The 20,572-nt window shown below is 38.4% G+C and overlaps 1 long non-coding RNA gene across 1 annotated transcript in view; it reads left to right on the plus strand.

Annotated features, from left to right (window-relative positions):
* Positions 1 to 20,317, plus strand: part of LOC129040274 (uncharacterized) — a 61,781-nt gene extending 41,464 nt beyond the window's left edge. The window contains exons 9-10 of the long non-coding RNA XR_008503583.2: positions 17,769 to 18,045; positions 19,091 to 20,317. This is a non-coding gene — a long non-coding RNA (uncharacterized LOC129040274). The remainder of the gene's footprint in view (positions 1 to 17,768; positions 18,046 to 19,090) is intronic.
* Positions 20,318 to 20,572: the final 255 nt, after the last annotated feature.

The raw sequence follows: 20,572 nt of genomic DNA on the forward strand, positions 1-20,572 counted from the left end.
GCTTTTGAATTCATTTATAAAAGTTTTGAAGGTTTATTTTATACTTTTCTTCGAGGGTTCAAGGGTCAGTGCATTCTCTCATTCATTCAACAAACCATTTTTGATGTTTTCAGTGGGCCAGATGCTGGCCAGCAGGATGCAAAAATGGACTAGGCACTGTCTTTATAACTAAAAAATTTATACTCTAATAAAGAAGGTATAAGACCCATGGACCATGAAAGAAAAAAATAGTGCAGTACAGGAATATTTATTAATAACATTTTATATATTAAATAGTTAATAGATGGCATACTGGAATAAACATGAGGAGTAGGAATTTATAAAACAAGTGGGCAAAAGAAAGGAAGGCTCAATACAGATATACTCCCATTCTGTATTATTGATTCCTTTCATTTGCATAACACTTTTTTGAAAATAAATTGATTGCTTGTGGTGACACTCTGCTGAAATTAGTCATAAGGAATCAAAAGAATAATGAATTTGTTCAAAAAGCAAGTACAATTATTGGAGTCTACAAATAGGCAAAATTCAGCCACTAAAAACTGATGAATTGGTTTATTTTTAACTGTTTGCCCACATTAGAATGTGTACAATTTGTGGCACTAGAATTTGAGAATAATATAGAGAACTTGGAAAGATTCAGAATTAAATCTCAAAACTATGTTAAAAATAGGTCCTTAATGCAATAGCACCAGGTGGCTTGGGAGATTTTAACTTTCCAAGCTCCCTAGATAGAGATGCAATGTAAGTAAACCAGTGCTTGACATCCACATGCAGCTTCAGGACAAAGGGTGGCATTCTTTCCAATAACCAGATTATTATCCCCAAAGCTTTTTTTTTTTTTGGAGACGGAGTCTTGATCTGTCGCCCAGGCTGGAGTGCAGTGGCGCGATATCGGCTCACTGCAAGCTCCGCCTCCCGGGTTCATGCCATTCTCCTGCCTCAGCCTCCGGAGTAGCTGGGACTACAGGCGTGTGCCACCACGCCTGGCTAATTTTTTGTATTTTTAGTAGAGATAGGGTTTCACTGTGTTAGCCAGGATGGTCTTGATCTCTTCACCTCGTGATCCGCCCACCTCGGCCTCCCAAAGTGCTGGGATTACAGGCGTGAGCCACCGCGCCCGGCCTAAAGCTTTTCTAGCAGAAATTCTGGAGCCTCGGAATGTCCCTAAGTGATGGAGAATAAGATTTATATGGAAAATCTATGGGATTTTCAACATCTGCTCTGCCTTAGGTACTCGAAAATATTTGTCAAAATGAATGAAGATAGGGATGAGAAGTGACTCAAAGACTAACTTAGCTATTATTTCCTATACTTCCTCTGTACCTCTTTTGGATTTTAAATAGAAAATTATTATTCATTTTTTAATATTTTTAAGAACTTCCCTCTACCCACCCTACCCCCCCAAAAAATTCAGTGTGCAATATATACGATTTGGGGTAGATACATAGAGTATTTCCTTACTGACCTGTTGGACAAGAAGGAATAGGTTAACTTATAGAACCCTTTTTCAAAGAGTAGCTCTTCAGTAGTCTGGGGTAGTTTTCAGGAGAATAACTTGAAGACCTACCAAAGTCCCTTTTTGTCTCACAAGTAAAAATATAGGACCTATCTTCATGTGGAAAACTTAATGATAGCTGAGTAAATTACAGATTCAAGGAATCATGAGGATAAAATAGCCTACTAATTAATCTCCTTGCAAACAGTCTTCTTTTTACACGTATCCCCCTGTTTTATTAACATCAGTCTCTGAAAGCTTTTCTTTATTCGCTTTAACATGCCTTCATTGAAGACCTTCCGTATATAAGAACTTATTGCTAGGGGTTGTGGGAGAAGACAAAAATTATTAAGAGATGGTTACTCTTTTCTTTTAAAGAGCATACAACCCTGTTGGAAAGGAAATTATGACCTTCAAGGGTCTTGAAGCCTCAAGCTCATGATTTTTAATAAACTTCCTTATTCAAGTGTTAATATCTAATCTTTTATGATATTGTATATCCATATTTCCATTGTTCTCTGCTCCTTTCCCCATGCAGAAAAATGGATGACTTAGGGTCACAGGCTATTTGGTCAGCACAAGTTTGGCTGTAAGTATTTCCACACCAACTTACTACACTCTCTTTCTCCCCCTCTTAAAATTTTAACTATATTAAAATTTGGAGGTATTTATTTTGTGGTAGCCTAATTCTGAATAGTCAGTTTCTCTTTGGAATGCAGTAGTATGTTGAAGTGAAAGCATATTTTGGCTTTCTACAAGGGTGTGGGCTTCTCCTTGGGTTTTCACATTTTCCTTTGTGCCTCTTGTGAAATGGTTTGTAGAGACTGCAAAAAGCAGAGGCAGACTCCTTGCCTCACTCCGCCCCTATCCAGCTCATCATATTCTTATATAATCCAAGAAAAATCTGCTTTTGGTTAGAATGCAGTTGAGGGCAAAGTAAAAAAAAAATTTTGGATACGTTAAATGTTCCAAGTTTGTATGAAAGTTCTGTCAAAGCAACAGCCTAAATGGAGGCAGCTGGAAATCATTAAGGAAACTTGCAGGGGACAGTGATTAAAGCAGGATGGAATTTCCACTCTCCCCGCCCCCTCTCTATTTTTATGGTACTTTAAGCAAGTTAGTGTTCCTTTTGAAATTTGAATTAGCCCTCTGACTATAAGAGTTGGAAAATTATTTTATTCCTTTACTTCCTAGAGACCACTCCACTGATTTCCGAGGCTGTTACTGCAAATGAATAAATGAACACATTTGGAACTAACTGGTGCTCAGCAGCGGTGTGCCTCATATTTCATGATTATCCTTGCATCTTCCTGGTCTGAGTCTGATTGAAATGATAACCACTGAGTAACATTAAGAACACTTTGTGGCTGCTTTTCTAGTCTTATATGATAACTGAAGGGTACTTTTTAAGACCCCAATTTTTCCCTTCCTCCTTTCTCCTTTAATGGTTGCACCATTTTTCATCACAAGAAATAGTTGCAAATGAGTGCCTCCTAGTTCTTTTTTTTATTCCAACTTTCTATGGGTTCAACTGCAAGGCACACTAGGATCTCAGCAGCAAAGGGTGATGGGACAGGTGGAGGCTGAAGGCATAACTGGGAAGGGCTGGGATTCCTCCCTGAGGGTGTGGCATGACCAGTTTTGATGTGGGCTGGTGTTGCTACAAAGAGGTCAAATCTGGTTGTTGGGGCAGAGCAGAGGAAGCACAGAGCTGGACAGAACTTCATGTCAGGTGATGTGCATTTGAGAGTCTAAGAGATGAATCTGTCAGGATGGTGACCCTTGCTCATGGTAGGGCATGTGGGCCAAAGAATCCAGGTCTCTGTGGGAAAGCAGGTTACCATTACACCATCAGAAAACAAACTGCTCAGTTAATAGTGGGCATGAGAAAAAAATCGTGATGGGCAGGGGGTGAAGAGTGAACCCAACCCAACATCAGCTGGTACTGAACTCAGGGCAGCAAAATGAATTTACAGTATTTTTTGCCTGCCTGAATGAGTTAGTTAGGGACTGGGCTTCAGCAGGTAGGGACTGGAGAACCTGGACAGAATTTTATTCCACTGGACTACATGGACATCAAACAATTAAGTGCAACCATTCCCTCATTGTTCATGGAATACCTACAGTAAGACTAGAAAATAGAACTTATTGGAGGTTTTTTTTTGATGTGGGAAAATAACCTCATTATAGTGAAAAAGCAGGTCTCCTGGAATGAAATCACATGACAGCTTTAATCTTTCCCCTATTTCTTTTAGCCTACTCAGTGGGACAAATTTTTTTCTGTTCTTGAATGAATTCCAGGAATGGCACAGTGGCTTTTTTTGATCACTCCACTTTCAGAAAATGAGAGATCCTTTGTGCTCTTCTAGTCACCCAGAAAGTTTTATTTTGGCCCTTAAAATGTCTACTTCTATGTAATACCTTAATAGTAGTCAAAGTTGAGGCTTCTCATCTCGTTTAACGTAGGTCTGCAAGAGGTGGTGGCCTGAAGTGGGAAGGGCAGACAGGATGAGCTCTGTCTCAGGCTCTCTACCTCCTGCTTCTGTGCCTCTTCCTCCTCCTCCTCCTCCAGCTTGCTGATTGCAGTTTCTGACCCCTTTGGGATTGGAGGGGGCTGAGAGAGAGAGGGGAGGTAAGACAAAAGCAAAGGCATTAGCTGATCACTATTGAAATTAGTTGATGTTTCTCAACTAATGATGATGTGGTCTCTGGGTTTGGCAGGTGTTTAAAGCTGACACTTTCTCCTGGCAAACTTCAGGGCATTATTTGAAAACTTTCCACCCACCAACACTGAATCACTAGGGTACCTAGCCTGCAGTTCTTTTGATGTTCAGGGACGTTCCTCACTATTGTTGCTCACTTACATGATAGTCTCCTAGTGGTACACTCCTGTGTTGGGGCTACTGTGTGCCTCTAGGAAGTTATTTTGGCCAATATTTAGAGGACCTCAAGGTTGATTCTTTTCTGTTAAATTCATATAAATACGCATATTCTTTACATCAAGAAATTCTGTTGTAACCTTTCTTCGTGTCAGCTTTTCTTTGTCTTCCATCAGATCAGAATTACTAGTCAGCTAGAGTTTTCCCATATTCTTCTGTCCTCTGTCAGTACCTGGGGCACACCTTGAGCTCTCTACATGGTCCCATTGAAGCCACATTCCCTGGGCTTGAAATGAAGGAAAACACCCCTAATCCTTCTCCCCATGGGAGTTGTGTGGGACTCAACACTCATTAACAGCTCCCTCACAAAATCCACTTTGTAAATGTCAGTTTCCCTTTCAGCCTTTGTTCTCCTTCATAGGCTGGAGGTGGGTGGTCTGGTGTGGGTCAAAAAATTTTTTTTTTTGCTTTGCCATCTCTTAGCAAGCCTTGTATAGATGGTATCTAACTTCTCGATGGGTTGAAGGAATGCTTGACACTCATTATCTTGAAGCCACTGCACAACTAAAGAGAAATAATCAATTTTTAAAAAAATCTTGTTAAAACCTGATTCAGATATTAAGGGTTTATTGTTTTCTTGTAGGTAGAATCACCAAGAAAGAATGAAAGTTTCCTTTTTCCTCCCAGCTTTATTACCTTTGAAGACTTTTTAAAAAACAATTTAACATATGTTCTTTATTTTCACAGAAGTCCAAAGTGCCAAGCTAAACCTCATATATGAATCTATTATTAAGACATAACTTTTGCTAAGACTAACAAAACAAAACACTAATTTGGCAGAGGTCTTAAAGTCTGTAGTTGAGTAGACAAACTATTAGATTGATTAGAGAGATTTTCACACAAGGACAGTCTCTTAATTTGCTGAGCATTGTATCTCAAGGTTAAAAAATTCTGGCTACATTTTAAAGCAGGAAAGATCAATTAGAACATTCATTAGATTCCTATTTACACTTTAATTGTCAACTCTGCTCATTTGTTGGAAGCCTTTTTTAGTCATTAGTGTCTGTCAGTAAGAAATATGTCTTAATTTCGCTTGTATTCATTTATTCATCCTTTCATTCAATCAACAAACATTAATAATGTGCCAAGCCCTTTGTCAGCTTTTAAAAATACACTAATAAAAAAGTCAAAGCTTACCCTCAAGGATGTATTCACCTCAAATTCTTATGTAACCAAAATTAGTAAAAAGGTGTTACGTTTTACTAAAGGTAGAAAAATAATTTCCTTTCACAATAGAAATATATAAAGATGACCCTAATAAATGTACATACTGATTATTCTTTTCTGCTTGTGGTTTTAGCCCATGATTCAGGTTTAAAATATTTAAGGGTGCTTCATTTTGGCTGTTGTTGGCCTCGCATTCTATTGTATATTGGGTAGCTCTTGAGAGCAGGCACTGTGTGTCTTCATTTGGGCTCTGTAGGACCACTAGAGGATTAGTATGCCCCTCATTTTCTGTTCAGGAGAAGAAGGGGCCTACCTCACCATTGGAGTGTAGAGAGTGGAGTCAGTTAAATTTTCCAGATTCTAAACAAAGTAGTTCCTGAGTACAGCTGCTGGTGGGACTCTTACAGATGTGAATCTTCAGAGGAAGAATATAAGCTCTCCGAAATCATCTACATGCTATAGGCACACTTTAACGGTTTTCAGATGGCTGATCTTAATGTCTAACACAAAGTTTTTGGCGTTTCTGGACAAGCTCTGGGCCAGGAATTAGGACCACAGGACCACAGGTCCTGCTGGGTGCATGGCCCACACATTTCTGAACATTTAGCAGTCAGACTGCAGCAAGAATTTTTTCTCTTGGGGTATAATTCCAGTGATAAAATAATTTTGCATTAAAGGTTGAACGCTAATTATTCAATTTGCTCTAGTACATCTAGTGCTTTCCTGCACCCACAATGGTACCAGTCACTGTGAAGGATACCGAAGACACATTGACCATAGTTCTGTATATTAGAAAGGCATATAACAACAGAATGTGATGGCCAGAGGGCCAGTCCAGGAGCCTACCAGCTGCTCTGCCATGAACTAAGTATGTGAAATTGGTCATGTCATTTCATTTCTTTGGGGCTCAGTTTCTTTTCTTTCAAGATGTATTTATGTTATTTCATTTGAAATATCTGGAAATATTTCAAACACAGAAAAATACAACAAATACTATAACAAACACTCATATATCCACCAATGAAATTTAACAGTTGTTATCCTTTTTAAAAAGGGGTGAAATGTTACAGAAGAAGTTAAAATCCACCCTATCCTATTTTCTCTCTTTCCTATCCCAGAGATAACCACTCTCTTGAAGTTGATGTGTGTTCTTGCACCCAAATTCTTGTAATTAAAAAAAACTATCTAGAGTATTATTTATGTGTTTTTAAATGTAAACAAATTGTGTCATATTGTTTCTGTGTTTTTGCAACATTTTTTGTTCACTTAATATTATATTGGTAAGATGCATCCAGGTTGATACTTATGGTTTTATTTATTCTTTTTATCTATCTACTGTACCATTAAGTAAATACACCCCCAAATTTTCCCTTTCTCTATGCTTGAAAATTTAGGTTGTTGCTGCTTTTCTACTATTTCAAACCATGCTGTAATGGACATTGTTGCTTACAGGTCTTCTTGTGCACATGTATGAAAGTTCTTTAGCGTAGAGCTTCCTAGGTTCTCCAATGGTGTGCTCAGACTGGGTGTCACTTTGGGTCCTTGGAAGAGCAGATGGAAAGATGAGATTAGATGTATAAGAAATTTATTTTGGAAAGCGCTTCTGAAGGAGAAAGAAAGATGTGGTAGCAAGAGTCTTGAGATGTCAACGCAATTTTGACACCTGTGAAAGAAGAGAGGAAAGGGAGTGTTGGATCGGAAAACTCAGACCCCAGCACAGTTCTGAGACGATATACCTCAGGTTGATGGGAACTCCTCCACCAAAGGTTGATGGTTGGAGGAGTCCAGTGTCAGGTAGGAATGGGCTAGCTCTACTACCCTGTGCTATGCTCAGGCATGGGCTAGGGACAGCTAGGGAAAGCATGAATCCCAAAGGTGACAGCCGGAGCTAATAATCAGCTAAGTTGCCAGCATAGTTTTCTTGAAGGAAATCTTAGCAACACACCTGTATGGCCAGTGCAGATAGTGATTGCCTCAGCCCACAGTGGCTGAGAAGGGCAGAGGCAGCCAGAGATCTGACCAATTGTGAGGTACCAAACCTCTAGGAACTGTGGCAGGGTTACTTGGAGCTTACCATTCCTGCCAGAATAAATCCCTCTCTCCTGTTGGCTCTGAGGATTCCTCTTTGTTTCTTTGGAGGTAGACTATGTATTGAACACTTTTTTTCATCCTGTTTTATCATATATTTCTATATGGCTGAACAGGAACAGGTTCATGTTTCCTCAATTCTCCATGTTATCAGAATTGAAAGACTTCATTTTCTTCATCTATAAAATGAGAGTCTCAGACCGCAGCATGGTCTGAAATCAATGATCTCAGGCTACTTTCTGCTTTATTAATCTGATTCTAATTTTATTTTTTAAAGTACCAAAACAAGTGGGCAAAACAATGATGTTCTATGGAGTAATGTAGTCAGAGATAACATAAGGGAAATCTGGAAATACAGGTCTTGATTGGAAAATGGGAACAGTATGAACTGATAGACCATTTACATTTCACAAAATAGAGGTATTATTTATGTCTTTTAGTAGACATCTTTGAGGATAGGGTTCCTGGCTAATTCACCTTAGTGTATCTGACCCTAAATACACTGCTTGGGCCATAAATTTTTTTTAAAAAAAGTGTATTAATTTGAACTTACTTGAAAGAAGAACCAGCACTATTGTTCATTGGAGGAGGGGATTAGTTCTGTATTTAGAGACTTATATTTTACATTTTAATGATATGTGTAGGTAGAAAGGGTAAAAGTTAGGGTAAAAGTAGTTTATCTTAATATACATATGTCTGGTAGAGAACTAAGCTTAAGTAGTGATGGAAAAGAAGGTAGAGCTTGGACCAGGACTTTGGGGTGAGATGATCTTAATTTCGTTTTAGAATAGTTGGTGCAATGGAATTCATCTGACAAAGTTATGGAAAGATAGACAAATTACTGAGTTCTCTGAAGAAAATGATACAATGCTCAAACTGTCTATAATAGCAACAACTTATGGGTCTTTCTATATATGGCTATTCAAGTCATTTTCTGACAACAGCCAATAATATTATGGAAATGGAGGCAAATGGTCCCAGACTGACCAAGTCTTAGACACATAATTTGCAAAATTCACCATTGTCATTGAATCAGATGCTACAGAGGCTAATTTTCCATCTTTATGACTAGAGTTGCCCCTTCCTCAACAAGTCTGTTTTAAAAACTACACTTCCTTTGTTGAGCTGAGTCACAAAGACTTTTCTTCGGTAAATGTATTGTACATTAAAAAACTGATCTCTGTGAGCTCAGTTTTCTCATTTAGTAACTGTAGCATTGGTGTTAATGTCAGTATAAGTCTGGTGGTTATAACCAAAGCAAGAGGATGTCTCTCAGTGAGTTCACATGAATTTGAGTCTGGTGATTTAGGATTCTGGGATTTCCTATTCTTTCCTAGCATTTATAAATTCAGCTTCCATTTTCAGATTTCCAAAGGCCACTTGAGGCTTTAAGTAATTCCTCTAATTATAACTTAAAGTATAGGCAATTGCATTTCATGAAGCTAACAATTATCCAGAGTATATTATTAGAGAGTGAGTTATTGAAGTCTGCATAGTTTGTGAAACACCCATCAAAATAACTGGGGAAGAAAAGAGATAAACTGGATTGGAACAATGAAGCTTGAAAACAACTCTGATTATGTCTGCAGTTTACATGGTAATGAGTCCTAATTCTCAGGCTTTAGAATTCTTTGTAAAAATCTTTATAGTCTCTCTTGCTTGCCCTTATTCAGAAATAGAGATGTTGGCAACGTTTTCATTAACTTTTAAAATATAGACGCTGAGTGCTAATGTGGCAGCTTACTATGCTTTTGCAGGCTGCGTTTTATGTAATTTTAAAAATTTCCCTGTGACATGAGCAAGAATGCTCCCTTGAGAATGGATGCTAAGGGGGGATAAGCAATTTACCCAAAATCACATAGTTCAGAAGTAGCAATGCTGAATTGCAACCCAGATCTTCTGCTCTAGAATCTAAACGAAAAAGCCCATTATGTGATCATATGACTAGAATGGTAGAGCAATTTTTCAGTATTGAGAGGCATTTTTCAGATGATTTTAAAAATTCGAGTAAGCAAATACTCATAAGAACCACATTAGAAAATAAATACTTTGATTTAAGAATCAATGCCTGTGTGTGTGTGTGTGTGTGTGTGTTTTACTGACCCATTTTTTTCCTAGTCATACTCACATGTCACTATAACTTAAGGATGATGATGATTCTGGCATAAAGGAGAGATGTATTTGCATTCAGACATGGTTTGAATTCGAACCTTCATTTATTAGTTACATAACCTTGGGCAAGCTCTTTGGTTTACTTACTTGTGAAATGGTAAAATAATAATAATAATAGCAACCCAAAAAGATTTTTATAACTGCAATTCAAGATGAGATTTGGGTGGAGACATGGCCAAACCATATAACTGAGTAACTGGGCAGTTTTCAAGGGGGTAGTAGGCAACACGTGGCTTTTCCATCTGTAGCATTCCTTTAAAAATATAAAATAAAAAGCATAAGTTACTTCAGATATGATGCCTATTACAATGATGATTTTATAGCTAACATTAGTTAGCATTTATTGAGCACCTGCTATGTGCCAGGCATGATGAACTTTGCATAATTTCTCAGATTTCTTATAGCAACCTTGCTATGGACTGAATCATGTTCCCCTGCATTTGTATGTTGAAGCCCTACTTCCCAATGTGGTTGTATTTGGAAACAAGGCTTTTATGGAAGTCATTTAGGTTAAATGAGGTCCTAAGGGTAGGGCCCTGATCCAATAGGATTAGTGTTCCTGTAGGAAGAGACACAGAGGGCTCGCTCTCTCCATCATATGAGGACACAGTGAGAAGGTGGGCATCTGCAAGCTAGGAAGAGAGCTCTTACAAGAAATTGGTCCTACCAGACCTTGATCTTGAACTTTCAGCCTCCAGAACTGTGAGAAATTAATTTTTTTTTCTAAAGTCACCCAGTCTTTTTGTTATGGCAGCCTGAGCTGACTAATGCAATCCTTTATAGATGAAGAACCTAAGGCTTACTTAGATCACTAAGTTAAAGAACTGACAGTATTCTAATCCTGTTTTTAACCTCTCTGTCTTTTCCAGCTCAGGGTGAGATTTGGTGGGGGGCTGCTTTGTTATTTTTTCTCTAACCACAAGTTTGCTTCCATTTTCCCCTTTTATTTTTGTAGTCTTTCTTAAGAATTATTCTCTCAACACTCAGCACTCTCAATTTTCTGATTTCTTCCAAAATCGTATCTCCCATCCCCATGCAAGCATTTTGTTATTGTCTTGTGTCCTCTTTCATCTCTTCAAAGTGTTTTCTGAAAACTGTTTCCTCTCTCAGCCTCTGAGGTTTTTTTTCTCACTTATCAAGTGTATCTTTCCCCATCTCTATTACAGTGTTGTTTCCTCAATGTTTCCACTTAGATAAACATCTCCTGAAAGACATTGGCCTTTTGTTGTTTTTGTTTGCAACTTTGGAAAGTTCTTGGTGATCTGAGGTGAGAAGTAATAAGAAAAATAGGCAGATAATTTGTCATTTTCCTAAGTCAAGATTTAGTGATTTAAACTCTACTTACTATCCAGTTTTTAAATAATTTAAAGATGATTTATTTTGTGTTATTTTTGTAAAAAAGCATTCTACCCATTTCTCTGCTAATTTAATTATGAAGCAGTTCTTTCAAATTTTGAATTCTCCACCTGTGGGGGTGCAAATGTCCCCATAGCTTATAGAATTGCCAATATCAAGACACACAGTAATGAAGAACAGACACGTTTTAGTCTTGAATACCCAGGGCCATCCTACTGTTTACATTACTCATTTCTCTCATGTAAGAGAAAAATAAAGGTACTCCCCATAGATCTTCCATTTTACCAATTTTGTGAGTCATTCTTTCTTTCCTACTCTGTTACCTAACCCTGTAATAAATCATCAGGTCTTAGAGCTACAACTTCTTAAATACTGTATCTCTTGCAATCAGTCTTGTCTCTGGTCCCTAGTCCCTTGCTGTTATCTCAGGCCTTCTTATTGCTGACTTGCTGCTCTCTTCTTGTGTTTAACACCTTCATGACTTCTGGAAGAGAGGATAACAAATGTACACAGCAGGGCACACGTTGTCTTTCAGGCTTAGTTTTAATCTATCAATTCAATCTTAATCTTATCACTTGTCCTTTCTCCAGCCCCATCCTATGCCTGGAAATTTTGAACAATTGATCCATTCTGCATGCATTGACAACGATTTGGCAGGCCGTCTGCCAGACCTTGGGGATACAATGATAATCAAGATAGATATAGTCTTGTCCTCCTGGAAGGTGTAATCTACAGGAAACTATGGAGTAAATCCACAGAGGTTAGACTAGAGTGTATTAAGCGCTACAGTAGAGAAGTTATGGCATGCTCTCAGGGGATGTAGAAGTAATACCTAACTTGGACTTGAAGAGGTCAAAGAAAGTATGTTATATCCAAGTTAAGTCCTGAAGGTTGAGAAGTGCTATTCAGGTTTCACCAGTGCTTAGGAGTTGAGACAAGGAGAAACTGCTTCAGGCAGAGAGAACACCATTTTCAAAGGTAAGAAAGAGCATGTAATTCATGTTCAGAGAATAGTGAGTAGTTCATTGCAGTTAGAACAGAAGTGGCTGAGTGAGCTGTGTTGGAAGGTGAAGCTGGAGAGATACATTCTTTAACAGTCAGACCCTTGAGACCATTACTTAGGCTGTTCCTTTTGTTGGAAATGTCCTTTCCACTCCTGTCCACCATGCAGCCTCCTACCACTCTTAGACTCAGCTTAAATATTATCCCCTCTGTACAGTTCTCCCTCTCCTTGCTCAGGGGTACAATTTTTATCTAACTCATACTTGGGTTTACACTCATATCACAATATCTGTCTCTCTGACTACAGGGTCAGCTCATGGAGGGCAAGCTGGATAATTTATTTGTCTTTATATCACCCTTGTTTTAGCAAGGAAACGATTATGAAGGGGCCTTCAATCTGGAACATTTGCTAATGTCACGCTTTTTTAAAGTGTCCTGTTTTTTCCATGGGTAATGAAACTTTTTTTAACTTAAGTCTTGGGCTGGGGTTGTGTAGGTGCATGTCACTTATTTTAACATATCCATATCCAGTGATATATGGGGGCTAGGAAACCACTCAGTGGAGTTGTTTATTTGATTCCACAGGTTTATATAATAAGCAGGCATGGCTCTCAGGAGAAATGTGATCAGGGCTCCAAACTGTTCACTTTAAAGATTGAGTTTCTTGTGAGAATTGAATGAACAAAGTTTGGGAAGAAGGGTATATGTCAGGTGTGTTCAGTACTGAGAGTCAAGGGTTGAAGTACAAAAGTTGAAGAGTTGCTTCTGCTTTCTTGTGGCAATTGATACCAGAGTCCATCCTGGCCTCTCTTCTCGTAGCAGCCTTAGCTCCGAGAAAAGTGGCCATGAGTGAATTTGAAGAGCTGTATTAAAACTATCAATGCCAGGCTTGGCAGGAAGCATTCTTGAGTGAGCCTAATATCAAAGGAAGATTCTACCACCTTCACACTGAGGGGAATACCATGCCTGGGGACTAATTGGCAGACCCCTGACTCTCTGATGTGGGTGGTTATCAGGTTGGGGGGGTTTGAGCACAGAGTAGATGGCCCACCTGTGGCATTTTTTTTCTTTTAATCAGTTAGGAATGATAACAGCTGAGACACAGGGATCAGCCGGGGCAAATGCTTCTGTTAGAAATATATGTCAGCGAGACCATCAGGTTGTGAAGCCCCCCGGAGTGTTGTTCAGTACTTCATTTAGTCAAGGCTCTTTATTGAGGATCGACTATATGCCAGACACTTCTTTCATTATTTGGGATATAAAAGTAAAAAGTGAGGCAAAATGTTTGCCCACATGGAGCTTATTTTCTAGAAATAAATACATATAAAATATCATTTTAAGTAGAGATAATTGCCATGAAGAGAGAAAGAACCAACAAAGTAGGGTAAGGAGGTAGGGTGCGAGTGAGTCTGTGAGTATGGGGGGGCTCATCTGAGAGAGAGTGGTCAGAGAAGCCTTTCTGAGGAAAGCATATTGAGCAGAAAATGAAATGAAATCAGTGCAAGAAGCACATGGGCATGTGGGTAAGAATGGGCCCCACGGAGGAAGCAGTGCAAAGCCTGAGGAGGGAAGGAGATTGGCATATTGAGGAGCATTGTGGGAGCAGAGAGAACAAGGAGAATGTAGCGGGAGACAGTGCTGGAGAGGTGAGTAAATGATGGATCCTGAAGAGCCATGCAAGTCTGGAAACCATCAGCAGGTGAGATTTATCTTTCTGAATAATCATTGACACTGTAACTGATGGTGGCAGGGGTGGAGAACTTGCATTAGTTTAAGCAAGAAAAGAAAAAGGAACCATTCACGTGGACATAGGTGGTCACAGTGGAGATGGTGAGAAGTGCTGCGTTGAGGATAAACTCTGAAAGTGAAGCCCACAGAATTAGATTAGATAAAGTTTGGGAGGAAAAGAGAAGAATCAAGATAGGAGGGTGAGAGCAAAAGAGATACCTCTCTAGGTCTGTGACCTTTGCGTAGTACATCGTGATCACTGCTCATTTTTAACTGCACCTCTAAGAAAGATGCTCTTTGAGTCTCTGCCCATTAAACCCTGAGCTGTGGATCTCTACATAAAGGCCTGGTCCTGTCGTGCTGATCTTCAGCTGCACTAGCTTTTAGCATACAAAGCTTGTGTGGATTTCTAGGAGCCAGCACCAAGGGCACCTGACCCTTACTTCTGGGACTTTTATACACACCTAGATTAGTGGAACCTTGGAGAAACAGGGACTTCCTGTCCATTTAGGAAAGCAGGAAGTTGTGCTTGCCATACTTTGGGGTAGGGCTTTTTTGTTTCAAGGTGGTGAAACCTGGACTTACTACTTCCACTATATTGCACATAGGCACAAGAAAGTGCCCCAGATGGGTGAAGTATAAGCAATGAGCTGAGAAAGCTTTAAAATAAACACACCCTCCCCTGTAATGACAACAAAGAATCCTTTGGCATAAAGTAGCAGAATCTCTGCAGAGAATGGCCAGCCTTCTGAAAATGTTGGCCTTAATGAAAATCCCAGATGCTGGTTTTTTTTTTTTCTTTTCCCAAAAAGTATTTAAAGGTTTTGAGTTTTCATGGTTCCTCCCAAATATGCTCTTCTTTTTCCATGGGCTGACTGCTAGCAAGCCTGATGTTTTCCTCTCTCTGGACTTAAAGGTTTAACTCAAAGTGGAGGCATTAGTGTAAAGCTTCATGTCTCTACATGTCCAGACTGAATCATTGAATTGAGGTGAGATGCTTTTCACATTATCCCATCTGTCTCCTCTACCAAGTCCTGAGGAGAGAATTCTGGACACAAGCACTCAGTCATCGACTGGTTTTGAGGATAGTTGAAGCCACAGCCACTTAGCCTCTTCATCTGGGTCATAATGGACTGTGCCTGTGGAAAAACTATATCTTTAATTATTTCATTAGTGAAGACTGTATGTGAACCTCTCCATTCTTGTTTGCTTCTTACTTCAAGGATTGATCTTTCTTTTATTTTCAAAATTTAATTGACACATTATAATTATTCGTATCTATGGGATACAATTTGATGTTTTGATACATCTATACATTGTAGGGTTCAAATCAGGTAGTTAGCATATCCATCACCTCATGCATCTACCATCTCTGCACGATGAGAACACCCAGCACCTCCCCTGCTCCAGCCACTTTGTAATACACAACACCCTACTGTTAACTGTCATCACCGTACTGTGCAACAGAACAGAACTTATTCTTCCTATCTAATCATAACTTTGTATCCGTTGACCAACCTCTCCCAATCCTCCCTTCTCCATCTCCTCCCTAGACTCTGGCAATCACTATTCTACTCTCTAATTCTATGAGATCAACTCTTTTTTAGATTCCACATATGAGTGAGATCATGTGGTACTTGTTTTGCTGTGCCTGGCCTAGTTTACTTAATATATCTCCTTCAGGTTTGTCCATTTTGTTTCAAATAACGTGATTTTATTCTTTTTTTATGGATGAATAGTATCCCATCGTGTAGATATACCACATTTTCTTTCTTTATCTGTTGTCGGGCATTTAGGTTGATTCCAAGTCTTGGCTATTGTGGATGGTGCTGCAGTAAACATCAGAATGCAGGTATCTCTTTGATGTACTGATTTCATTGCCTTTAGATATATACCCAGTAGTGGGATTGCTGGATCATAAGCTAGCTATAGTTCTGGTTATTTGAGGAACCTTCAGACTGTTTTCCATAATAGCTGTACTAATTTACATTCCCATTAGCAGTGTGTAAGGCTTCCCTTTTCTCCACATCTTCATCAACACTTGTTTTCTTTCTTATTTTTGATAATAGCCATTCTAATTTGAGTGAGGTAATAACTCATTTTGGTTTGGATTTGCATTTTCCTGATGGTTAATGATGTTGATACTTTTTTCAGGTACCTGTTGGTAATTTGTATGTCTTCTTTTGAGAAATGTCTAATAAAGTCTTTTGTCCATTTTAATTTTTTTGCTGTTGAGTTATTTAAGTTCGTTATATATTCTGGATATTAACCCATTTTCAAATATATAATTTGCAAGTATTTTCTCCCATGAGGTGGCTTGTGTCTTTACCCTGTTGTTTTGTTTGCTTTGCAAAAGATTCTTAAACTGATGCAAACATTGATCTTTTAACAGCATGAATATGGTTATGAACCAACAAAAAATTCTGACAAGTGCAGGAACAGTTTTGTGGCCCATTTTAATTGAAGGTTTATATGTGTGTAGGAGGCAGTGGTAAGGAAGATTAGGGAAAGGGATTTTTTCCTCAATATTCCTTCAAGGCAAATCAATACAAGAAGCTTATACATCCTTGGATGCTACATTCCTAAATGTTTTCTTTGGAGATTCTCATTACTTTGCAGTTATCTATTGCTGTGTAAAAACTTGTCCCAAAATTTGGAGGTTTAAAACAATAAACATTTCTAATCTCAGTTTCTGTGAGTCATAAATCTGAAGGTGGCTTCTCTGGTTCCTCTAGTTCAGAGTTTCTCACAGTATAGCAATCAAAGTGTTGCCTAGGGCTCTGGTCACTTCAAGGCTTTACCTGGGGAGGATCCATTTCCAGAGTTACTCATGTGGTTGTTGGCACACTCGTGATAGCTGTTGGCTGGTGACATCCGTTTCTTGCATGTGGGCTTCTCCATAGGGGTACTTACAACCTAATCATTTGCTTCCCCTAGATTAAGGGCTCTGAGAAAGAGTGACTGTTGTCAAAGAAGATGCAAGTCACATTTTTTGTAACCTAATCTTGGGAGTGATATCCCATCACTTTTCCTGTATACTGTTCATTAGACTCCTGTCACTAAATCCAGCTCACAGTTGAGGAGAGGGGATAACACAAGGGCATGAGTATCAGTAGGTGGGAAATCACTCCCACTGGGAGCTATTATAGAACCTCCTACAATACTAATTTATTAATTAATAAGCGAATATTTATTAAGGACATGCAAGGAAAGCTTTGCTCTATGAACTAAGGTTTTAGATGGTTCCCAAATGCAAAAACAAAGAGTATATAATGTGTTGTATTTCTCAAAATGTGATTTACAATCTATCTAAGAAGAAACATTTATACTTTAAAAATATCCTGCAATAACGTCAGTATATACTAAGTGTTCAGACAATTATGAAGGCGGGAAAAACTCACCGTGGAGACAATTTAAGAACTATATTCAATCTAAGAGAGAGACATGCTCCCATCTGACACAGTTGCTACAGAGTGAGACATTAAAGGCTGACTATTGGAGACGTACTTGGAACCAAACAGGAACCAAACCAAATAGCTTTACTCCTTTCTAAAATATTTCAGGATCCTCTCAGAGCCTCATTCCAACAATTCACCTCCATTCTCTCCTCCCTCTTTGCCACCCCCATACAAATTACGGGGTGCAAAGGAGAGAAAAGATGAGGGAAAGAGGATTTGTAATTCTAATGATGTGATTTTTTTCTAATTTTGTTTCTGGAACTTTCTGTGGGAATTTGCTGTGGAGCTCCTCCTATTTGTAACTGGAAAGTAAATGATGATTAGAATAATTTTTTTTTTCTCTGTGCATATGTGTTTTAGAACCCTGTCCAGGGCCAGCTTTTCATTTCGTCAATGAGGAAAACAAGGTCCTGAAAAGTTCAATGACTTACTCAAGTTCACATGAACTGAGAAGAGCGCAGGGATTCGCCGTCTTCCAAACCACTGCTCTTTCCATGACATCTTACTGCCTTCTACCTAATGTGCAAACACCATAGACTCCACCTGGATTTCTTATACATCATATCAGATTTCACCACAAGTCCAGTGACAAAGATTGTCCTTACATCATACTTGAGGAGCCCAGTCAGTTTTGAAGGTGATTCTTTTATTTGCTCATACCAAGTAGTATTAGTTCAGTTTTTTTGCTAGCACTATACACACTAAATAGCATGTATTTCAAGATTTAGGCCTTTCTTTCCAATGGAATACTCAATTTAAAAAATTAAATACATTTTAATAATGTATGCTTGCCACTGTGGAAGGAAGGGAGCACTAGAATTACATGAAATTGAAATGCAATTTGAATTTGAGTTTCAAAAAAGATTGGTTTACACTTAGCAATAATAGAAGTTCACAAAAACATTCTATTACGTAACACTTAGAGTGGTTGTTTATTTCTGATGTTTTGTATACTAAAATGGCACTCTAGGCAAAAATAAAACCCCAAACTTTTTAATTGGAGATTTAAGTAATAGAATATTTATTAAACCTGTATTTTAAGTTTATGTTTATATATGAATTTAAAACAGTAAATCTCTTATCTCAATTCTTCAACTTCTTGTGCATTTTCCATATGTCCTCCAGACATGGAGAGGAAATGAAATCGCATCACCTCTTAACTATTCCTTTATCCTCTCTGCACTTTCTTTTTATCCTCCTTAATTTTAAGAATTTATAGTGCTAGCCTGAACTTTCATAAACTGTAATATTCTTGTAGAAAGTGATAACGGCCATGTTAGATGCTGTGATTTTTTTAATAAAAGTGATACAGCATCTTTCCTTAACAGAAATCTCAAACCAAAAATTAAAATATGGTTAAGCATTAAAGATCATGTTGATATCTGTGTCATTACTTTGTGAAGACTAAATCTGTTTAGAAGAATAATGGTGGGTTCTATTTTGCTGTGACAGAGTGATCTCCAGTGATACTGTCAAGTGAAACTGGTAACTTGAAATTAAATAAAGATTTGTGGTTGTAGTTGTACTGACTTATGAAACAACAAAACCTTTCATGAGCACCTATTAAGTCCCAGGGAAGATTGTAAGCATTTCCACAACCTTTACTGTGTGGTATATTTCCAAAGGCATTATATTGTTACACATTCAGACTCTTCTGTAAGATATGATTGTCTTCTTTACAGAAAGAAGAGGAAATCAGAAAGATAACATGACTTACTCATGATCACACAGTCACCGGGATTGGATCTTAGATTTTCTAAGTCCATGGCTGGCACTTTGCAACTTAAATACTTTTGGGTAAGGAATGGGGTGTCTGTATGCAAGAAATGCACCAAAAGCACTCGCTGACACACAAGTGAACACAAACACAGCTCGGACAAAGTGAAGTGTTCCTTCCGTGCTCCAGTTCTTCTCGGCCATTTGTGTCTCTTCATCTCACTCTACTTTTCTATATCTGTGAGTTTGGCTATCTTTTTCTCTATAGATTGGATTCTCGTTTATTTGTTTTTCTGCCTACTGAAATTCTAAGCATTGTTTATGTTCCATCTCAGATACAATTAATTCATTTGGTATTCTTTTGATTTGTATTGACTGTTTCCCTCCTTAGCCTTGGCCTCTCAAAACAATGCTATTTATACATGACTTTGGATGCTTTATCATATGGATATGTGTGAGAATGACTCATGTTCATATCTGTCTCTTCTTAGGAGGGTCAGCTTTATAAGAGCAAAGAACATGGCTTGTTATTTCTGGGCTTTCCTTGGCTTGTACGTAGGAAGAGATAAGTACACATGGGACGAATTTAATTAAGGATTTGTATGAGCAACTCATGGCAATGACAAGCCACGAAATAAAAAATTTACCTTTTCCTTCTTGCGCAGTAGGATTCTGAACTCCCTTAGATGATCAAGCGGCAATTGCAGAGCAGAGGGAGAATGGCAGACACTAGCAAAAGAACCAGTTGTGACAGGTGGTGCTAGTTAGAGTGACAGAAAGCAGAGATGTCTGAGGTTTCCCTTTACAAGCACTCATCCTGCCTCACTTGCCTGCTTTATTATGCATCTTTCCTATTCAACTGAAAACTTCATGAGCTTGTTCCCCATTGTATTCTCAATGCCTAGCATCGTGCAGGGTTAGAGGAGGAGCTTAGAAATATTTTTTGACTGAATGACATGACAGTTGAGTCTTTTACAGTAAAAATAGAAAAGGAGAACACACGTCATGTACAGATTGTTTATTCACTGATCATGGTCTCTGCATAAAGTGTTTTGATTGTTAGTGTGTGTTTTTGTTCATTTGAATGGCTTATGCCTTTGTAAGTTTTGTTTTTTACCCACTTCCGTATGTCTTTCTGTTTTTGGTTACGTTTCTACACTGCCAAAACAAAATAAAGCCAACAGCTGCCTCCACTTGTGTTGCCTTTAGTATTGTTTTACAATCTCCCATTTCTTTAACTATATCCTAAGTACGTTTTGTTGGGGAGGAAGGAATTTGCAGAGAAAGCCAAGTCAGTCAATCCTGTTTTAGCACAATAATTTACTCTTAGATGTCTAGCGGTGGAACTAACTTACTTCAGTTCTTTCCCAAAGATTCTTTGCATGCTAAGTATCTTCTTCAACACCATCCTACTTATTCATTATTTTCTCAGTTTAAAATAAAATCAT

Source organism: Pongo pygmaeus, chromosome 6 (genome assembly GCF_028885625.2).
Source record: "Pongo pygmaeus isolate AG05252 chromosome 6, NHGRI_mPonPyg2-v2.0_pri, whole genome shotgun sequence".
Classification (NCBI taxonomy): domain Eukaryota; kingdom Metazoa; phylum Chordata; class Mammalia; order Primates; family Hominidae; genus Pongo; species Pongo pygmaeus.